General features: G+C 45.3%; 1 long non-coding RNA gene across 1 annotated transcript in view; it reads right to left on the minus strand.

Annotated features, from left to right (window-relative positions):
- Positions 1–9673, minus strand: part of LOC134481799 (uncharacterized) — a 35180-nt gene extending 25507 nt beyond the window's left edge. The window contains exon 1 of the long non-coding RNA XR_015637178.1: positions 9451–9673. This is a non-coding gene — a long non-coding RNA (uncharacterized LOC134481799). The remainder of the gene's footprint in view (positions 1–9450) is intronic.
- Between the last annotated feature and the right edge of the window lie 10826 nt (positions 9674–20499).

Consider the following 20499-nt stretch of genomic DNA (forward strand, 5'->3'; position numbering starts at 1 on the left):
GTGCGTGTGTGTGTATGTGTGGTGTGTATATGTGTGTAGTGTGTCTATGGTGTGTGTGTGTGTGTGTGGTGTGTATATGTGTGTAGTGTGTCTATGGTATACATGTGTATGTGGTGTGCGTGTGTGTGTATGTGTGGTGTGTATATGTGTGTAGTGTGTCTATGGTGTGTGTGTGTGTGTGTGGTGTGTATATGTGTGTAGTGTGTCTATGGTGTACATGTGTATGTGGTGTGCGTGTGTGTGTATGTGTGGTGTGTATATGTGTGTAGTGTGTCTATGGTGTGCATGTGTATGTGGTGTGTGTGTGTGTGTGGTTTGTGTGTATGTGTGTAGTGTGTCTATGGAGTGCATGTGTATGTGGTGTGTGTGTGTATGTGGTGTGTGTGTGTATGTGTGTAGTGTGTGTATGGTGTGCATGTGTATGTGGAGTGTGTGTGTGGAGTGTGTATATGTGGTATGTGTGTATGTGTGTAGTGTGTGTATGGTGTGCATGTGTGTGTGGAATGTGTGTGTGGAGTGTGTGTATGTGGTATGTGTGTGTATTTGTGTAGTGTGTGTATGTGGTGTGTGTGTGTATGTGTGCGTGTGTGTGATGTGTGTGTGATGTGTGTGTGTATTTGTGTGTGTGTGTGATGTGTGTGTGTATTTGTGTGTGTATTTGTGTGTATTTGTGTGTGTGTGTGTATGTGGAGTGTGTGTGTGGAATGTGTGTATGTGGTATGTGTGTATGTGAGTAATGTGTGTATGGAGTGCATGTGTATGTGGAGTGTGTGTGTGGAGTGTGTGTATGTGGTATGTGTGTGTATTTGTGTAGTGTGTGTATGTGGTGTGTGTGTGTATTTATGTGTGCGTGTGTGTGGTGTGTGTGTATTTGTGTGTATTTGTGTGTGTGTGTATTTGTGTGTGTGTATTTGTGTGTGCATGTGTGTGATGTGTGTGTGTATTTGTGTGTGTGTGTATTTGTGTATGTGTGTGTGTATTTATGTGTGCGTGTGTGTGATGTGTGTGTGTATTTATGTGTGCGTGTGTGTGGTGTGTGTGTGTATTTATGTGTGTGTATTTGTGTGTGTGTATTTGTGTGTGCGTGTGTGTGATGTGTGTGTATCTGTGTGTGTGTGTATTTGTGTGTATTTGTGTGTGTATTTATGTGGGCGTGTGTGTGATGTGTGTGTGTATTTATGTGGGCGTGTGTGTGGTGTGTGTGTGTATTTATGTGTGTGTGTGTATTTATGTGTGCGTGTGTGTGGTGTGTGTGTATTTGTGTGTATTTGTGTGTGTGTATTTATGTGTGCGTGTGTGTGATGTGTGTGTGTATTTGTGTGTGTGTATTTGTGTGTGCGTGTGTGTGATGTGTGTGTGTATTTATGTGTGCGTGTGTGTGTGGCTAAAAACAGAACAGAAACAAAGCAAACAGAACAAGTAGAGCAGGCCGGTCACTCATAGGTCAGCATTGCCAAATGAGATGGAACATTTGGCTGTCACTGGCAACCGGACAGCAGATTATTTTTTGACTTTGAAATATTTTTGTGGCTACCAAGTTGGTTAGGTCACAACCTCACGTCCTACAGAAGAGAATTTTGCTGTGGGAAAAGTAAGCTCTGTCCAGTTGACTCTGACTCTAAAAATTTCTCTCTAAAACTGAGGCCTGTTGGTGTCAATGCTCCCAGTGGTGGCAGGAAACATCCTTTTAAGGCTGGATGTGTGTTTAAATGTCACTTTGCCCACCTAACAATCTCGCTGCTTCTTGTTCCTTCTCTGGTCAGTCCCTTCTCTGTTTACTTCTGACTGCTTAGACCATCTGGCAAGGATTTGATTAATTTGTTTCTCAGCATGACATCTAGGAGTGGGCTGGGTCAATCTCTCTGGTTATAACATTAGCTCCATAGGACCAGGAGCTGTTGTCTGTCATCTCTGAGTCCTCAGCTTCTACCACAATCCCTGGCATACAGGGTCCGCTGAATCCCAGACGCAGTGTTCTTTCAGTGCTGAGAGGGACCACGGCTAGAAGGCAGGTCGGATGAGCCCTTGTCTTAGAAACACAAGGATCCTCTTGGAAGGAACGGAGATCGGTGTTTCCCATCTCTCTACTGAGCATTTCCGCACTCTTGGGGCCCCCTGCTCAGCTCACTCCTCCTCATACACTCCAGTTTGTTCTTCAGGGAAAGCAGGAGACTTGACGTGAGGCTAACAGTAACACAAACATAAAACATTTCCAAGAAATGTAAAGTTTGAGTCCTGGTACCGGTGCCATGTTATAGAAAACAAAGTTCGCTGTTGTATTTTAAAACGTTTCTGTGCACTTTTGCTATTAACCAGGTGACTTTGTCGCCCACCTTTTTGGGCAAAAGGAAGAGGCAGCAAAGTATTGCCTAGTGATCTCCCTTCCTGAGGTATGTCTTGACGTTACAGCGCTACGCGCGCCACACAGGATGATTCTTGGCTTTGTCCATTGCCAAGCGCATGCTGTTTGATGTACTGCTGTCAAGGGAACAGCCAACTCACACCACATACCAGCTTCCTAGTCGTCACACATTTAATTTCTTAATTAAGCGCAGCTGTCGAGACTACTGGACGACTATGTGTTAAGCTGCTCACCAGATAGTGTGTATTGAGAATATAACCGGTGTCGTTCAGGGATGACGCCCGTTATCAGCTAGTGTGATGTGATGCTCTCTGTGGTGAAGACGTGAGCCGTGGGTTTGTTACCCTCGCCCTCCCTGCTTAGAAAATATCCATTCAGATCACAAGAAGCTGCCACGTTAAAGTACAGCAATGCTCCCTTGTCTGAGAGGTACACGCACACAGAGCTACAACAGATGCTCAGAACTGCCCATGGTAGCCCCCAAACACTGGTACCTCAACGGCATCCCAATCAAATAAACAAGACAGCTACTAAGTGACTCCTGGGAGGGTAGCCTATACAGCATGGATATGCTAGATCACGGTGAGATGACTCACATTTCCATGACATACTTTGGAAGAGCATGCAGTGTGGAACTTAATGGTTTCCTATCACCTAGAAGATTTCATTTAGTATTTTCAGGATATGACTGACCATAAGTTAACTGAAATACTGAAAAGTAAAACGTCAGACTACTACAATAGAACGAAAAGTGGGATGGGGGTGTATTTCCTGAGTGGAGTATGTTGAACGCATAGTCAGCATCGTCCCATGGAGACCACGGCAGACGTACAATGTGACAGAGCCGACCGTTGTTGTTATTTAAAGCGGAACGGCATGCGGTACCAAATACCAGAGTCTCCATGTCGTAGAGAGCTTGGAATGACAGAACTAATGGTCGCAACCTAACGTCCTCTGCAACACAGTCAAATGCCACCAAGAACCTTTTATTCTCTAGTGTACGAACAATTAACTGATCAAATAGCATTTCCCATAAAGTCATTGTTTGCAGACACAAATTGTAATGAGATAAAGAAAAAAATACGAAGACTTGTTTCTAACGTACTAGAGTGTGTCTTTAATTTTTTTCTTATGACATTTTATATTTTGTGATTTCTCACCCCTTACTCATTATTATCCTATTTGGGCAAGGAAAATGTGACATGTCCAGGTCTCAGCTGGGTACAGCCTTGGGAAAATCCTTGCAAACTTTCCTTTCCATCCCAGTCCATGACCTTTCCCCAGGCTCCCAACCAGGTAAACCATCTCCAAGGGCCGTAGACTTCAAATGCCCTAACCCCTTTCTTCAAAGGCTACATAGCATTTAGTCTCCTGCAAAAAGTTCATTTTCTACTTTTGTATTTGGCCTGTGTACATCCCTTTGGTACCCTGCTCTCCTGACATTCCAAGGGCAAAAGGGAATAGGCAGGGTAGACTGCTCTGAGGCTGTAGGGACATAGGAATCGCTACGGTTTGGGTATGAAATGTTCGCCCCAGACTTATGCAGACTCATATGTTTGAACACTTGGTCTCCAGCTGTTGATGCTGCTTGGGGCGCGGGTGGGGTGGGGTGGGGCATCAGGGCCAGTCAGCAGATGTCAGAGCATAAGACCACAGGGGCAAAGGTGAGTCTCCCCCCTTCCTCCTGGTTCAGGGATATGTGAACAAGTATGTTTTCATGGAGCTGTCCCACCACAATATATCCCCTCAAATCATCACCCAAAGTAAGGGAAGTGAGTAATACAGAAATAGTTATGGAATGCGCTTCATCTCCCTCTCTCTTGTATCTCCCAGGAATTCTCAACGGCAGAAGGGATCCAATACGTCAGTGGAGCCAGAGGGTAGCCCATTAACTTAACGATTGTCATCTAATTTATTAGTTTGCAACTTCAGTTTATGACTTTTAATTTGTATCAATAGGACTTAATTTCATTAATTTGTGTTTAATTCAAGTTTAAAAATCACCTTTTGATCTCGGATTCACTGTTTACCACTCTCCGGTTGCCACTCAACACTTCCGATTTCATAGTGCCAGAGACAAGGTAAATCAAACGGTTTCCTAGATAATGATCAAAATGTCAAGTCCAGGGGTGGTAACGTATGGCTGTAATCCCAGCACTTGAGAAGCTGAGGCTGGGGGATCAAGTCCTAGGCTATCCTGGACTCCACAGAAAGTTTAAGACTAGTGTGGACTTACAGTGAGAACCTGTCAAAAAAAAAAAGATAGAACATCAGTGGAGTAGCATGGCATGTCAGCTGTCATTACTGCTCCTCCATAAACAGCAAGGCTTCTTTTTCCTTATCATCTATGCCATCCTAGGGGTCAGCTACATCTCTTCAACAACCGTCATCCTCATCTGGGATCTAGGCTGAAGAAGACCCTGCACCTGAACAGGCTGCCTTCAGAACAAGGAAGAGAACAATGGTGGAGCTGTGTAATCACCCTTGAGGTTTCCTGAATCCATCTCGACAACTTCTGTTCACAGTCCAGTAGCCAAGCCAGTCATATCCGCAGACAGGACTGTAGTCTTCCCTCAGGGAAGCTCACTATAGCACAGCCCTGTAATTGTTCAGGGAGTAGGTGGCTCAGAAGAAGAATGGGATCTACCAAGTGATGTAAATTTGCTCCTCGCACATGGTTCTCGGTCATTGCTTCTGGTGGGTAAGCGACCTTTCTCCTCATGCCTGGTTGAAGAGCTACACTATTTCCACTGAGTGGTTCTGCCACCTGTAGCCACTGGGGAAGAGAAAATGAAGACGCCTCGGCCTCATCTAAGAAGTCTGGGCCTAAAGGAAATGTGTATTCCTCCTGCCATGTTTCAGGATCATCTGGCTGCCGGGATTGGAGAGGCGTGCTCTGCCTCTGTAACCTCAGTCTTAGAAGCTACCTCTCAGCTGCAGCCCCGTAATGGAAGAAGACAGGGTTTTAATGGTCTGTTAGCTGTTTCATCCATACAAGATCCATTTGGGGGTGTTTAGGAACTATTTCTAGACCCACTTATCAGGAAATAATAGGATAACACAAAAATTCAGGAGCCCATGGTTTAAGTTTTGTCGCTGTTTTCTGTGTTGTTTTTCTTAGAGATCCTAGGGACTCAATATCAAGGTATCGACTACTTAGAAAACTGCCACTGTTACCATGTTCCAAAGACCAACCATACAATTTTAATTCTTGGTAGTTCAAAGGAACAGATTAGTTACACAGTTACCCACTAGCCTTCCATCCTCCGAGTGGGGTTACGCAATCATTAGCCGTTTCACTTGTCTTCAAAGCCTTGAATTCCCACATCCAATCCAGATCTTTGCTTGCTTGGTTTTGGTTTTTGGTTTTGTTTTGCTTTGCTTTGCTCTACTACCCAACTGAGAAAGACAACTCGTCATCTCTAAACACGGGTCTGAGAGTAGAAGGAAGGTCTCGTGAAAACGAAGAGTACAAACACATAGACAAAAACTGAAAAGTGACCTCAGGAATCACAAACAGTGGAGGTAGCTGCTTCCATGGTCATTTGACGACCTCTTTCTCACCCAACGTCAGCCCTACTAAGTCCCACCCATTCCCTAAACCTTCTGTGGCAGCTCCAATGCTGGCCAAGAACTCATGTGTAGTCCGAGCCCCAGTCTCCCAGAGAACTGTGTTTCTCTCTTTAGCAGCAAGTTACATTCTGCCTTAGTAGTTTGTAGACTAGGCGTTGGGGATTTAGCTCAGTGGTAGAGCGCTTGCCTAGCAACCGCAAGGCCCTGGGTTCGGTCCCCAGCTCCGAAAAAAAGAAAAAAAAAGTAGTTTGTAGACTACTGAGCATCTTTCCCTGGTATATAAGACACATGAAAATGAGACCTGCTCTGTATTTTCTATTCCCACAGCTTATCTGGTGTTCAACGTTGGTTTTAATTGAATTAGGTCAAGCTGTAGATGAATTTGAGGTCCAGCTCTGCATCTGAGGCCACATTTGGACAGTGCTTCCCTTAGGTTTTAGGCAGGACACCCTGTTTGCATCTGCTGCACCAAGCACATGCAGGCAGCTACTTTCCACCCCACACACCCTCCATTTGTGCCTGCCTTTTAACCAGAGACTGATGTCATTCAGTCCAGTCCTGTTTCTTCCGTTCCCTGTGCTAGGAGGGGAACGAGAGGGAAAGGGAAACCTCCACCCTTAGCTTCCTTTTTTCCTTTCTTAGTTTCCATTTCGGTCATGTGGCAGCCCGGGGAAGATGCTTTAGAATTCTTACTTAGAGGCTCCTGGAAATGTACGAAAGCTCTTCAGAGTGCTTAGGCCTCCTCTACTGCCTCTCCTTGTCCCCAATCCCATTCAGGAGCCACCTACCCACCCACCCACCCAAATGCATCCTGCCCTTTTTAGTTGGAAAGTTGGAGCCTAAACCCAGACAGACCTTTCAGGTTTCTCTGCTGCTATATTTGACACATCTCAGTAGCAGATATGGAGAGCAGACCCCCAGCTTCACAATAAAGAATGGGAAAGGAATCAAGGGAACCCCTGTGGGTGCAGCTGGACTGCTGTTGGACTCAAAGGGCCTGGGGGTGAGCTCGTGGGGTGAGCTCTGCTCTTTTCCTTTTAACTGTCTGACCTCGGACAGGCTAAGGACCACACTCGTAGGCACAGGATGACAATGTTCAGTTGGGCCGACTCTACTGTCTCCCCTAGACCTGGAAGCAGAGGGAATCTCTCACAGTAGGAGCTGGAGGGGAGAAGCCTCGAAAGCGCTTTGCACACACAGTGGAAAAGCCTAGTTCCCTGTAGGCACAGCAATATGAACAGATACGTGCAGTGAAGAAGGGGGATTGCACCTTTAGATTATTAGTCTCTGAGAATTGACTCCTCTCTCTGTCTTTCTGTCTCTCTCTGTCTCTGTCTGTGTGTGTTTGTCTCTGTGTGTGTGTCTGTGTGTGTGTGTGTGTGTGTGTGTGTGTGTGTGTGTGTGTGAGGGGGGGGGAGTAGTGGGGAGGTGAAGATAACATGTTCTCATATTCACCCAATCAAAATCTGCAGAGACAACTAGACGTTTCTATACAGATAAAGATAGTCAGGGAAGAAAATTGCAAGGAAACTTCCCAGAGGCCTGGAGCTTGCTACCGACTGGTACACTAAAGTCCCCAAGGACTATTCTGGCAAATGGAGTTGTAGTGTCATTAGCCATCTCGGTCTGCAAAAGGAAGGATCTAAGGCTGAGCATAGCAGAGGGTCCCTCTGGCGAAGAAGGGAGGACAGCAGAGAGTCTGAGTCTCCCAGATGGACTGATCAGTCCCACCTCCCTCTCCTGCCTTCTAGACAAGAGGGTAAGCCCAGGTTGTGAGTGACGGTGTGCAGGGACTAAGACAGGAGAAAAAGAAGGAGGGAGGGAAGAATGAAGGGAAAGGGAGAGAGAGGAAGAGGTATGTAGAGTACCACACAAGCACTGACATGGAAGGCCCCTCTCAGGGACAGGACAGTTCTGGAAACACTGGCACAAGGTTAAAGGGTGACCACACACGGAACCCACAAGCAGTTTAAATTGCTTTAATGGCCTTACTATATGAACTCTTCAGCCTCAAAGAGATAAAAAAAATATATATTACTGCTTGATAGTTGGGGTATAGATGTATCACCTATCAATTTAAAAACATATGCCCTATAGGAAAGGGTAGAGTACATCTAGGAACGGGATATGGATATATTCTGGTTGGCAGAAAGAATTCTGGATTTCAGAGCCACTGGGTAAGAGGCAGATGACCCATGGGAACAGGAACCAGACTTTGGTGGTGGATATTATAAGGAATGGAGGCTCAGGACACAGGGAGCTTTTACCCTCTAGTTTTAAAACATCTTTAACATTTTCCTTTAGATCTGAGAACTCTCTGCAACGCTTGATTTCACAGGGAAAGAAAGGAGTCAAATATTCGAGCATAAAAAAAAAAAAAAAGGGAAGCATGCACTTTCCTGGCCAGTCAAGGCTGTGAAAGCCATGGGGGCAGGCAAGTCAAGAACCAGGCTGGCAATGGCCCACACTACTGTCTCCCCAGTCAGATGTTCCAGACAAGTGGCAATCACTTCATTCTGTGCTTAACGGTCACAGGAGAAGTGCCCATCGGGTTGTCCTATCATTTCTAAAAGACTAAGTATTCTCAGTCCCTAACCAAGAAAGTTATGAGGGCCCCACTGCGACCCGCTAAAAGGTGAGGCCAGGAAACCCAAGCTCCTTTCCAACGGTCAAGTTTGATTTTTTTTCTCTTTTAATCGTTTTCTTTCTTATGAACTATGCTATTTTGACTCTGAACTTACTATTTTCTACTTATGAACTATTCACAGTGATTGGCCCTAAGACGTTTTCTCTTTCAAGTAAGAAGAAATTAGATTGGAAGCAAACAGGGAGGTAACGTCTCCCTTCAGTTTGAACTATCATGGGCCAAGCGTATGAACTGACCAAAGCCTAGATTAAGGACTCAGCTTTGCAGATAGGTGTGGTACAGATACCTCCAATCCCAGCACTCGGGACAAAGAGGCTAGCCTGGGCTACATAGTGAGACTCTGGTTCCTTACACCCAAAGCCTCTGAAAGAATGAATATAGACGAAGACTTTCCAGGGTGCTTTCCTAAGACTGTATCACAGACAAAGGAAACACTGTTGCAATGGCTTCCAGGAACTTTTTTTTTTTTTATGAGGGTGGGGGTGGGGTCCAGGGTTAAAACCTAAATCTAGAGTCCCGTGAAAATACGACAGTGAAAATACGACAGTGACTATTTCCCTGGCCCAAACCAGTGAGCTCTCTAGAAAAAAAAAAATTGTTGGCTGATATTTATGTGCTGAAAATAGAAAGACTGTGTCCTGTTCCTCCTAGGTAACTGTTGTTGTTGTTGTTGTTGTTTCCAGACAGGGCTTCTCTGTGCAGCCCTGGCTGTCCTGGAACTCACTATGGAGACCAGGCTGGCCTTGAACTCAGAGAACTGCCAATCCCCAATATAGGCTGACCTGATATTTAAAAAAAATAAGATCTCCCCCTCACTCGTGACACCCACTGTGTCCCATTCCTGGTGTGTCCTATGCAGTTCACTCACGGAGTTGGTAACCCAGCTGCCTTCAGTCTCCTTTTTTCCTGGGCACCATCTGTCTTCGGGCTAGTCGTAACCCCAGTTCTGCTGCAGCCACACAAAGGCCAGGACATCGGAAGCTCATTGGTCATGCCTCTTTTTACCTGGGACGGTTTCACACTGTGCCCAGGGAGGCATGCAACAGCATGATTTCCTGCTGCAGGCATGACCCCAAGATACAAGTATGCCCTCAGCCCTTGGCTAAACTTTGGGGAACTGAGATATTAAAACACTGAAGAAGCAATTTCATTCTTTTTTTTTTTTTTCCGGAGCTGGGGACCGAACCCAGGGCCTTGCGCTTGCTAGGCAAGCGCTCTACCACTGAGCTAAATCCCCAACCCCTCATTCTTTAGCTTCTTGCATTTAAAGAGATCAGACTTAGGGCTGTGCTTCCACACGACGGCTTATGTGTCCTACTGTCCTTCCCTCTGAGGATCTCTGGGAAAGAACACCCAGCCCACGTCCAAACCAGAACAGACTGGGAAAGTACAGCAGGACTGCAGCAATCCTGTCAAAGATAGGTGGCTACTGCTCACTCCTCTGTCCTCTGACCAGAGATTACTTGAAAGTCCGGGAAGTTCAGCTTTGAGGACTCCACACAAGTGATCAGTAACATTAGCTCAGCAAGAAAGTCTACAGAACATAAAGAGAAAGGAGCCTGTCCTGAGCAGCAAACGCACCGTCCTCTCCACCCAAACAAACATTTGTGTCAGGAGCAACTGGTGGGAACAATTGTTCTGCCCCGCATTTGTCCACTCGGGAATCTGCTTTATCTCTGCCAGAGAACATAACCATGGGGATTTAGTTTGGTACAATACTGGAGTGGGCTTATAGTCACCATATTCAATTCAAATAATAATCAAGGTTGTTAGCCATCATTTATTTGAAAAATGTTTTCGTGTAACATCCAGGGGGGGTTGGAAGTTTGTTCAGGGACGGCTTTCACTGTGGCAATAATCACATAGGTGGACTCCTAGGAAGACCAAACTGTAGCATTAACGGTTTCTCCCCTTTCTAAAGTCAGTGAAGATGTATAGTGTCTATCTTGAGCCTGCAGAGGTGAGAGCCCTAGATAAAGATCCTGTCCTCACGAGACCTCAGGAAAGCTTATATTGGGAGACTCTTAAGAAATAACCGTGACAGCTGGTCCGGGGACAACTTCTCCAAACATGCTGTAATATAACTGGCAATGTTGCTAAATCACACGGTGTTCTTCAGACACTTGATTCAGATGTTGCTTTACCACAGGAAGTCTGTAACTGGAACTTACACGCTTATAGGGCCAGCCATGCTAGCCCAGCTGTGCTAGCCCAACTTTAAGGCTACTTGCCAGGCTCGGCTGCATTTTCTTGAAGAACAAATCTAAACATTTTTTATTTGGAGAGATCACTAACCACCAACTTCAGTAGTCAACTTGAGTGTGTTAGTGGGTGTTTTCCAATAGTGATTAATAGATTTAGAATATGCCAGAACTCCTAATAAGGAGGGGGGAAAAAAGGAAACTACATATTCTTTTAGATGTTTGGCTAGGGTGTTTTTCCCTAAGCTTAAACAAGTGTTAAACACTGACTCCCGAGTGACTTCACAGGTTGAACATTTTATTCTTCAGCCTTTGTTTCCTAGGGAGAACCCATGTCATGCTTATTACATGACGGGCTCTGTTCTCAACACTTTACCATATCGGCCTTCTCAAAACCTTCAAAATAACTTACAGGTTTTATATCACATTTTAAAGTAGGGCCTGGGATAGTCTTGAGGACACTGACACACCTGGGTTGATCTTAAACTCGTCCCATTTCCCACCCCAGAAAAGACGACAGGAGTCTTATGCCTGCCTTAAATTTTTTATCTTTCCCATTCTACTATTTCTATAAGTGCCTTATGAAAATTGGGGACTTAGGAATATTTTCTCACTACACTGAAATCATTGTTACAAAAAGTCTCTACGTTTTGCATCCCCTGAATATACTAATTTTCTATCAGTATATTATATCACTGTACAATTCAAGATAAAAACAAACACGGTCCTCGTTGATCACCCTCTTCCCGTGAACCTGAAAAATGCCTTGTCATTCAAGATGACATACCTCTCAATAAGTTTCAGGGTCAAATCTTCAAATCCCAACTTCCCCTCTTACTGGCTTTGTGACCTGCCGTACATTACCTGATTTTCTAGACCATCTTCACTAACCAAGAGGATTAATTGAAAATGCTTATGGCAGGACGTGAGTAAAGTTCCTCACTTGTGAACCTTACCTTGAGGTGTGGTCCCCAAGGTAAGTGGTTCAGAGATTCTTCGTGAAAGAGTGGACTGGCTTTCTCATGGAAGTGGGGTACTTACGGGGGAGTTAACCACCTCACCACTCTTCTATAAATACCCACTTGCCTTACTGCTCTCCCACTGTATTATGATGCAGAATGTAACCAGAACCGTGGACTTGGACCAAGAGCCCAAATGAAGTCCCTTTCCTTAGTCCTGGATATTCTGCTGAACATCACAGCTGGGGGTGAGAGGAGGAAGAGGAGGATGCCCAAGGCATCTATCCTAGTAAACACTCAGTAAGTGGTTACAGGATTACCCATGCATGGGAGTGCTGATTCACATGACAGGCAGGAGACCTCACACATGCTCTCTGACTCTGTCCTCCACAACCATGTAAACCAAGCGTTTCCAGCTTGGACTAGATTTAGAATCAGTTAGATTAATGAAGAATCTCTCCTCTTCTCTCCTCTCCCTCTCTCCCTCTCCCTCTCCCTCTCTCTCTCTCCCTCTCCCGCTCCCTCTCCCTCTCCCTCTCTCTCTATAAGCTCTGTAAGCCATCAGAACATGGACGGTCTGCTTACTCTGCCCTAAGCCCACCCTGATGTCAACTGCTCCTTTTCCAAGCTCTCCTCTTCTCCTCTCCACAATGAACTCAACCCTCTCAACCATGAGCCCAAACAAATATCTCCTCTCTTGATTTGTTTCTGTCAAGTATTTTGGTCACGGTGACACAAAGTGGCTAATACATTCATCGGCCTGCTCAAGACAAATCTATTTTGCCTAAAGCTTTTCTTGACATTTGCAAGAAACTAAAGTCTGTGCTTTAGATCTATAAACAGAAGCTAGACAAAGCCTGGCATGGCGGTGCATGACTGTAGTCCTGTCATCACTATGGAGGCTGAGGTAAGAGGATTGCTAGTTCAAGGCTATGTTGGGGTGCACAGTGAGTTCCAGGCCACTCAGGGCTACATACATCATGAGAGTCTTATATGTCCATATAGATAGGTATTTGTGTGTGTGAGAAAGAGACAGGGAGACAGGGAGACAGAGAGTGAGAAAGATTCTTTGGAATTTAGGTATGGATCTATTTTTATCTAAATTTGAGTTTTAGTTGTTATAATGCATCTCTATAAATCCTTTAATTCATTCAACAAATATTTATTGAATTCTGGGTGCACTACTCATAGGTCATACCTTCAAAGATTTAATCTAAAAGAGAAACACACAACAACTCCAAGAAATGGCAGGTGCTAGAAGAAAAGTAGGTACAAACCTAGGGAGTCCCTGGAACAGCAGTGAATTCTTACTGGAGAGAAGGAGAAAGGGATGGAGGAGGGGAGAGGGGAAGGGGGAGGAGGAAAGGGAGGGGATGTGGCCCAGTTGCCACTTATTCATTTACTTCCTCAAAAGTAATAATACACAAAGGGCCCAGGAGGCAAATAAACACTCCTGTGAGTGGATCCCGTGGAAACGGAGAGGGGAAAGTCCTCCTGCAGGTCCTCTTTAAGATGTAAGAATATGGGTTGGGGATTTAGCTCAGTGGTAGAGCACTTGCCTAGCAAGCGCAATGCCCTTGGTTCGGTCCCCAGCTCCGGAAAAAAAAAAAAAAGAAAGAAAGAAAAAAAAAAGATGTAAGAATATAGCAGGCATCCTGTAAGGTGAGTAGGCAGAGAGGTGGTCAATGACCAGCCAGGAGATGAACTGAAATTCTCCTCTCTGCCTCTCCTTTCACAGACATCTACTCAGCGGGAAGCTTGATGAGAAGGCGGTCTAGAATTCCTCCTGGAGGGTGCCAGCTCCGAGGAGGTCTGAGAGCATCTCCTGAGGGTCTGACAGAAAGTTGAACTCAGTGCAATCAGTAAAGTTCCAGGGCCTGGGAGATGAGTGGACTTGATTGGAGGGAGGGGGGTGTCCTCTCACCTCTCCACCCTGACCCCCATCACCCACCTCCATCCCTCCCACCACCACCCCCACACCCCACCCCTGCTTACAGAGGGAGGGACATAGTGTTGACATTTCTGGTTGAAACAAACCCTTCAATGATGTATTGACCCAAGAATTCTCACTGGCTTTCTGTAGCAACCGCTCCCACAGAATATTCCATAGCGCACTATCCGGTGATCTGCTACTTAAACACAATGTTATTTCGATGTATCTATGTGATCTATTTAACTCAGATCTTCTTTCTGAAGCGCTTCAGCGAAAGAAAAATGCTCAGGCCGCTGGCAGCACTCAGCCAGTCTGGGTAGACCCATAAGCCATTGCCCAGTGGCTTGCTACCTACGTTTTTTGCACACTTTGAAGGAGGACGAAATCCTGCCTGGATGCTTCATCAGCTTGGGATGTTTTGAGGAGACATTTCTATCCTGAGATAAAATCCAAATTAAAGTTACAGCAGCTAAAACTGGAATGTCACGTCCTACTTTAATTCAGAGCTGTCTTTAGTGGCGTCTCATTGAAGGCAGCATAATTATTTTCAAATTATCATATATCATTTCCAAGTTAAGCTTGATTATGAGTTAAAACTTCCAGGGAGATTGGAACTCTACATGCAAACAAGATTTTAATTCATACTTATTAGCCTCTCAGATGCTTTTGTTTCCTGGACCCTAGGATCAACTGGTTTCCCAGGTAATCTTCTTAGGGAGGTGGGAAAATGTAACTGTAAGAGACCAGGGTCAGTTTTACATGCCCTGTTTTTAAGAGACACAATTTGTCTATATCCACACCCTCCCTAGTGTTCAGTAGGCAAGTACTTTTCCAAGAACCTCTCAAAAGTATTTCTTTAAAGAAACGTAATTCACCCAACTTCTGACCTCTGGATGTGTGCATGTGTGTTTTCTATACTTTATTTAATAACAGGAGGCTCTTAAAGAGGCCTCTGCTTTCTACAGTGAGTCAAAACGACTTGGAGACTTCCCTGAAAACCCTGGGGCTTGCCGTTCTGCTTTCAGCCTTGACAGCTGTAGAGCTTCCAGTCACCTTCATTCTAAAGACAACTCATGGCTTTGTTTACGTACTCGGTATGAAGAATGCCCAGCTTTACGTCTGCTGACCCCGTTTAGTCTCTGAAGCGTCAGCTGATAAAATCCACCCTTTCATAGCATCAAACATCCCTCCGATCCCAGGTCACAGGCCATTTCCACGGGATGAATCAAAAGACATTAAAGAGATCGTGAAGTCTGTTTTCCTTCAAAGCAATCAGCCGTAAAGGCCAATCGTGCTACACTGAGGTCTTCTAATGCCTACCAGCTGTGCCATTATTTGATTGGCATTTTTCTAGTCCGTATGACTATACAACTTCCGTGAGGATAGGGCTTCAGGCTGATACTACTACTACAGTCCCAGTGTCTGGAAAAAAGAAAACATCCAGCAAATATTTGTAAAAACAGTGCATTAAGATGAATATTTATATGCATGAAGAAATGAACAATTTAAGGAAATTTCTCCAACAGGTTTCAGCAGTAACACTATGGGACCGAACTGCTTAAACCCAACAGCTACTGCTTAATATAGCCCAGGTAGCTGTTGAGACTTAGCCTTAGCCCAACTAGAAGTGCACTGGAGTAGCGCTCCTTTGTTCATTGGTTGTACTGCCCACATTTCGAAGCTTAGTCACCCGTGGTCTAGCCGTGCTTGATAGCACAGGTTAAAGAGTATCCCTGTCATTGTAGACCTCTCTGCTGGCGAGCACGGTTCATGTCATTCTAAAGTTCTACCCCGGGAGGATGTTATTTTTTACAAGCTCTGTCAGATCACTACTATTGCCGTCATTTTAAATATTAACTGTGTGACGTAAGGTGTTTTCAAAGAACTGTTTCCTGCACATGCATGGATTGAACTTAGTCCAAACACTTCTTATTTCTTCAAAACGTCCAATACGTGACCTGGCTACCTTCGTTTGTAGACGTCTACGAGTCTAGTATTCTGTATGCTCACCTACACTTGGAACAGTTCTCAAGACTGAAAGCGCCCCCTCCCCGAGTCTTCCAGGGCTCTAGCCCCACCTCCAAGTCATGACCAGTGAGGACAGAGCCTTGTTCAACAGGTGATGGGGAGGCGCTGGATACTCACTGAGGGTCTCATCAAGCAACACTTAGTGGGGCTGCTCTTTTGCAAACGGGTACAGCTAAAGCCCTGGGGGGATGGGATTTGACTCAGGGGATGGTCCTGTGACTTCATATACAGTGGCATGTGTACACCCCATATATACATGTATGTATTTTACATATATGCAAAAAACCCCAAGGATTTTAGTTAAATTTATTCTTCAGATTATAAACAGATATTTTGTTTTCCGAGAACAAAGTTTCCAGAGGTTAAGAAAATAAAATTGTAGATTTATGCCTAACTAAAGGTGATCGTTTAAATACCAAGTAGGCGAAATCTCTCTCTCCGGCCAACACCTGCTGCTTTGCCCATGTGCTGAGGATCTCGCCTAGGGCCTTCTGCGTGCTAGCCACGTGCTCGAGGATCAAGCTATTGCCTGATCCCTGGCAAAATGTCTTTAGTGCTGACACTCTTCAGTGAAGCCTAAGAGTGAGGATGTAAGGAACGTGCTTCATGCCCAGGTTCCGGTGCAGCACGCCAGGGGCCCCTGCAGGCCCCAGTCTCAAGTGCCAGTCCCGCCCTCCCGTGTCTCCTCACAGCACGCATGAATCTAATCCGGGATATCTCCGTAGCGCCACAGAAAAGGGACCATTCTATCAAGTATATTTATGGTTACCTTCACCCATATTTTAAATGATATGCTGCAAATGTTGCCAGTTTTATTATAAAACACCAAATACGGCTTTTGAACGAGTCGTTTTATTGCAGTTTCTGGTTTCGGTTAAGTTAAACATTGAACACGGCACTATTTTGAATTAATTATTTACACTGAGATAAACGTTGCTCTGGCACCTTGGCTGGCCCTGTATTCCCCATCGTGTCCTGGCTTCTGGGGGCTGGGACTGCAGTAAAGCACCACACCCAGCTCTCCCCGCTCGCAGTATTGGAGAGAAGTAGTCTCCATACGCAAGGCCTGATTATCGCCGTATCAGAACACCATACCTAATCATTCTGGTGTCCTCGACGCTCCATATCGTAGCCCATCTAAAGGGCATTTAGGGATCGTCCGGGACCTCCTTAGGGGCAAGCCTTTGATTTTTCTTCATGCAATCAACTCTTATATCTCCGAATTTTTCATTTTACAAAACGTGTCACACCTGAGAAAGATCGTGTCGTTTGCGTACTTGACCTTTGGAACACTTCGGGTCTTGCCTCACAGAGGGCAAATCGAATGTGTCTGTACAAGATTTGGGGTAAGGGCTGAGAGAGCAGGGCCAGAGAGGTGACAGCATGAGAGACTGAAGTCCATACTCCTTGCCTACTGACTTCCACGTGGCGGTCAGTACCAGCTCTCCTCTCCTCACCTTGGAGACCAGGGGTTAGGCACCCATCAGCTTTCTAGCATGAGGTGGGTAACCAGGAACTATGAGAGAGCCGGGAGCAGGATCCTAGGGAAAGGCTGGCGGACATTTGTAATCGGCATGTGAAAACACAAAAAGCATTACAATGCAAACTCCACTGAGCAGTCTTTGAGTTGATTTGGGGTTAAACTTAGGGCAAGTGATTTGATGGCTAGAATAACGTAAGGGATTTTTCCTGGGAGGAAAATCATAAGGCTTTCAAGGGTGTGATGGGGGTCATTTTACAGCAAGTTTTTTACAGTTAGGGTTGAAAACTTTGCATCTAATTATGAACTAGCGGTCAACTTTCTTCACAGCCACTTCACTAATTACCTTGGCTTTCTCGTGGCTTGATCAAGGCTTTGTCTAACCTGCCCCATACCAAATTCTTTCTGATCATTAGAATTATCCCAAACCATTATTCCTGCTCATAAACAGTATTTAAAATGCTTGGATTTAGGGCCAGTGAGATGACTCGGCAGGTAAGAGGGACCATGGGAGCCCTTGAGACCCACAGTGGAAGCAAAGAACTGACTGCCATTCAAAAGCTGTTCTCTAGCCTCCACCTGTGAGACACACACACACACACACACACACACACACACACACACACACACTACCATCACCACCACACCACACACACACACACACACAACTATCACCACCACACACATACACATTACACACAACCATCACTACCACACCACACACACACACACACCACACACACACACACTACCATCACCACCACACACCATACACACACCACACACACACACACACACACACACACACACACACACTACCATCACCACCACACACCATACACACACACACAGACCATACACCACAGACACTAAATTTTTGAAATGGTTGTGTTTCTACTGCTGTGTGTAAGTCCTGTGTGATTTGGACAAGCGAAATGTGTACTCTCTGCTTCAACGTATCATCCTTTAATGTGAATAGTGATGCTACCTTGTTGTTAAAAGCGTCACACTGTTGAAGTCTAGAGAGATGCAGTGTATGTTGTGTAGAACAGAATATGTGAGGCCTCTCCTGTTAGACTTTCCCTGTTGTCACACACACTGGCCACACAGCAATGGTGTTAGAATCTGGCGATGGTTCTCAGAGAGTACACAGGAAGGAGCCGAGACAGGGGGGACTCATGAATGTCATCACTGGCTACTCACTGTGTGTCACTGTGAAAAGTGCTTTCCTCACATGCACATACTCATTTAACTTTCCACATTTATGAAATACTAATAACTGTATTTCATAAATTTTGTACATTACTCATATAATTTTTTTTTACTCCACTAATTTATTGAGGTAGACTTTACGGTCTCCAGCATCTTTTTTTTTTTTTTTTGGTTCTTTTTTTTCGGAGCTGGGGACCGAACCCAGGGCCTTGTGCTTCCTAGGCAAGCGCTCTACCACTGAGCTAAATCCCTAACCCCTCAGCATCTTTTTTCTTGTATGATTTGGGTATGATTATTCCGTGGGACATGGGAGGCAGAGGGAAAGCTCATCCACTGTTTTCTGAAGATCATCTGGTTAAGTGCAGTATTGGGCAGATGGAGGGGTCAGCAGGTTCTAGCTGGCTGCTTCCCTTGTTCCACATCCTGGTATGCTTTCACCACCTCAGGCCCCGTTGACCAAAACCAGCAGCACCTAATGCTTGAATGTGAAACCCTCAACTGATTTTCCACCAGTTCTCAAATTGTAATCCCATTTCACCAGCTAGACATGTCTGCCTTCTCAAAGAACTGGCAGTGCCCACCCTGATCTACTCTGTAGACCTCCATTTCCCAGGGTCTCCCATAGGGAGGGGTCTGTTTCCATCTGAACCTTGATCTAAATGCACAGTAATGGCATCGGGTAAAGTTAAGTAGCTTACCCAAGGTCGACTGAGCTAGAAAATGGAAAGGCAGACTTGGAGGCCTTAATCTACTTTCAGATCCTGTTAATGACCACAGTGCAGTTTTGTCTTGAGAGAAACAAGGAGAAAGAGGTAGGGAGGAAAGAAAGGATCTCAGGCTGAAGCCTGCAACAAAAGTTGGCAGAAACAGACCAAAAGGCAGGGGTGGGATGGAAAGGAAGCCGGGAGGGAGCGTGGGAACAAGGAAATCCACAACAGGGAGAGGAGGAGCCAAAGCTAAAGGCGGATGGGGTGTCCCATCACCAGTCAGCTGGTTCAGTCAACTTTGCCCTTTGACCCCCAAGGGGGCAGTTTCAGCATGGCAGCTCTACAGCACGGGCCCCAGAATTCTAGTGCCCAGTTACTGAGAGGCTGGGGCCTTTGAGTTTAATTCTTCTGATAGAAACACAGTGTTCATGTTTGTTCTGTTGCCTCTGACAGAGGATCCCATTTCTCTAGTCACTGTTTGAAGCCATTGCTAATCTGGTTTTCACAGCTTCACGTAAGTCAGCGCGGTAAACTGCTTGTAAAGCAGCAACCTTTAGGACACATTTTATCTGAGTTGAGCAATCAACTATTTCTTTGCAATAGGACAATGACTAAGACTTTAATTGTAGTTAGCCACGTTGAACTGATTAGCAATTTAACTATGTGATATTCGACATGAGGGATGTGGCAAAATTTGCACATAATTCCAAAATAGAGGTGTGAAATATCATTTTTCCATGTGACTATTTGGTTTACCCTAGATGTTTACTATGTATAATATTACGGCTGCCAAGGAAACACAGAAGTTAAAAACAAGCTAAAACTCCCATTGAGTTTTATTTTCTACTTTGAGGCATTAAGGCTCTAAAAATATCAGGCTCAGAGAACAGAAAGTGCTCTTCGAATGCCCTGGTGTGCGTGGAGGCTCAGGACAAAACGTCTCACCCACACCATCAGCCCACACGTTTGCCCTTGCACAGCTCTCGGCTTGCTTGTGAGAGCTGGTCAGCACGCTTGTGTCAAGCGTGCCAGGAGAACAGGTTTGGTGAGAAGATATCCGTAGACGCGGTGATCACCAAGCCCCAAACCTCCTCGGCCTCCTGAAGGCCTGGTCTCTTTGGGCTCCGATTCTACCGTTGGGCTCCGATTCTACCGTTCCTTGTCTAGATGTAGGGGTCTCCCACCTGCTTTTACAAGGTGGGTCAACCTTCTTTCTGCCTCAAGATGGCTCCGAGAGGAACGCTTGCTCAGCACATTGCTTTGCATATGGTTATTTCTCACATAGATGCGTTTCAGTGGATTGAAGTGATATTTGCCCCCCAAAGTCTAGCATATGGCCAGCGTGAGAGCAGAAGGCAAAAACTGGGTTTATTATTATTATTATAAATAATATACCG

Source organism: Rattus norvegicus, chromosome 14 (genome assembly GCF_021556685.1).
Source record: "Rattus norvegicus strain SHRSP/BbbUtx chromosome 14, alternate assembly SHRSP_T2T, whole genome shotgun sequence".
Lineage (NCBI taxonomy): Eukaryota > Metazoa > Chordata > Mammalia > Rodentia > Muridae > Rattus > Rattus norvegicus.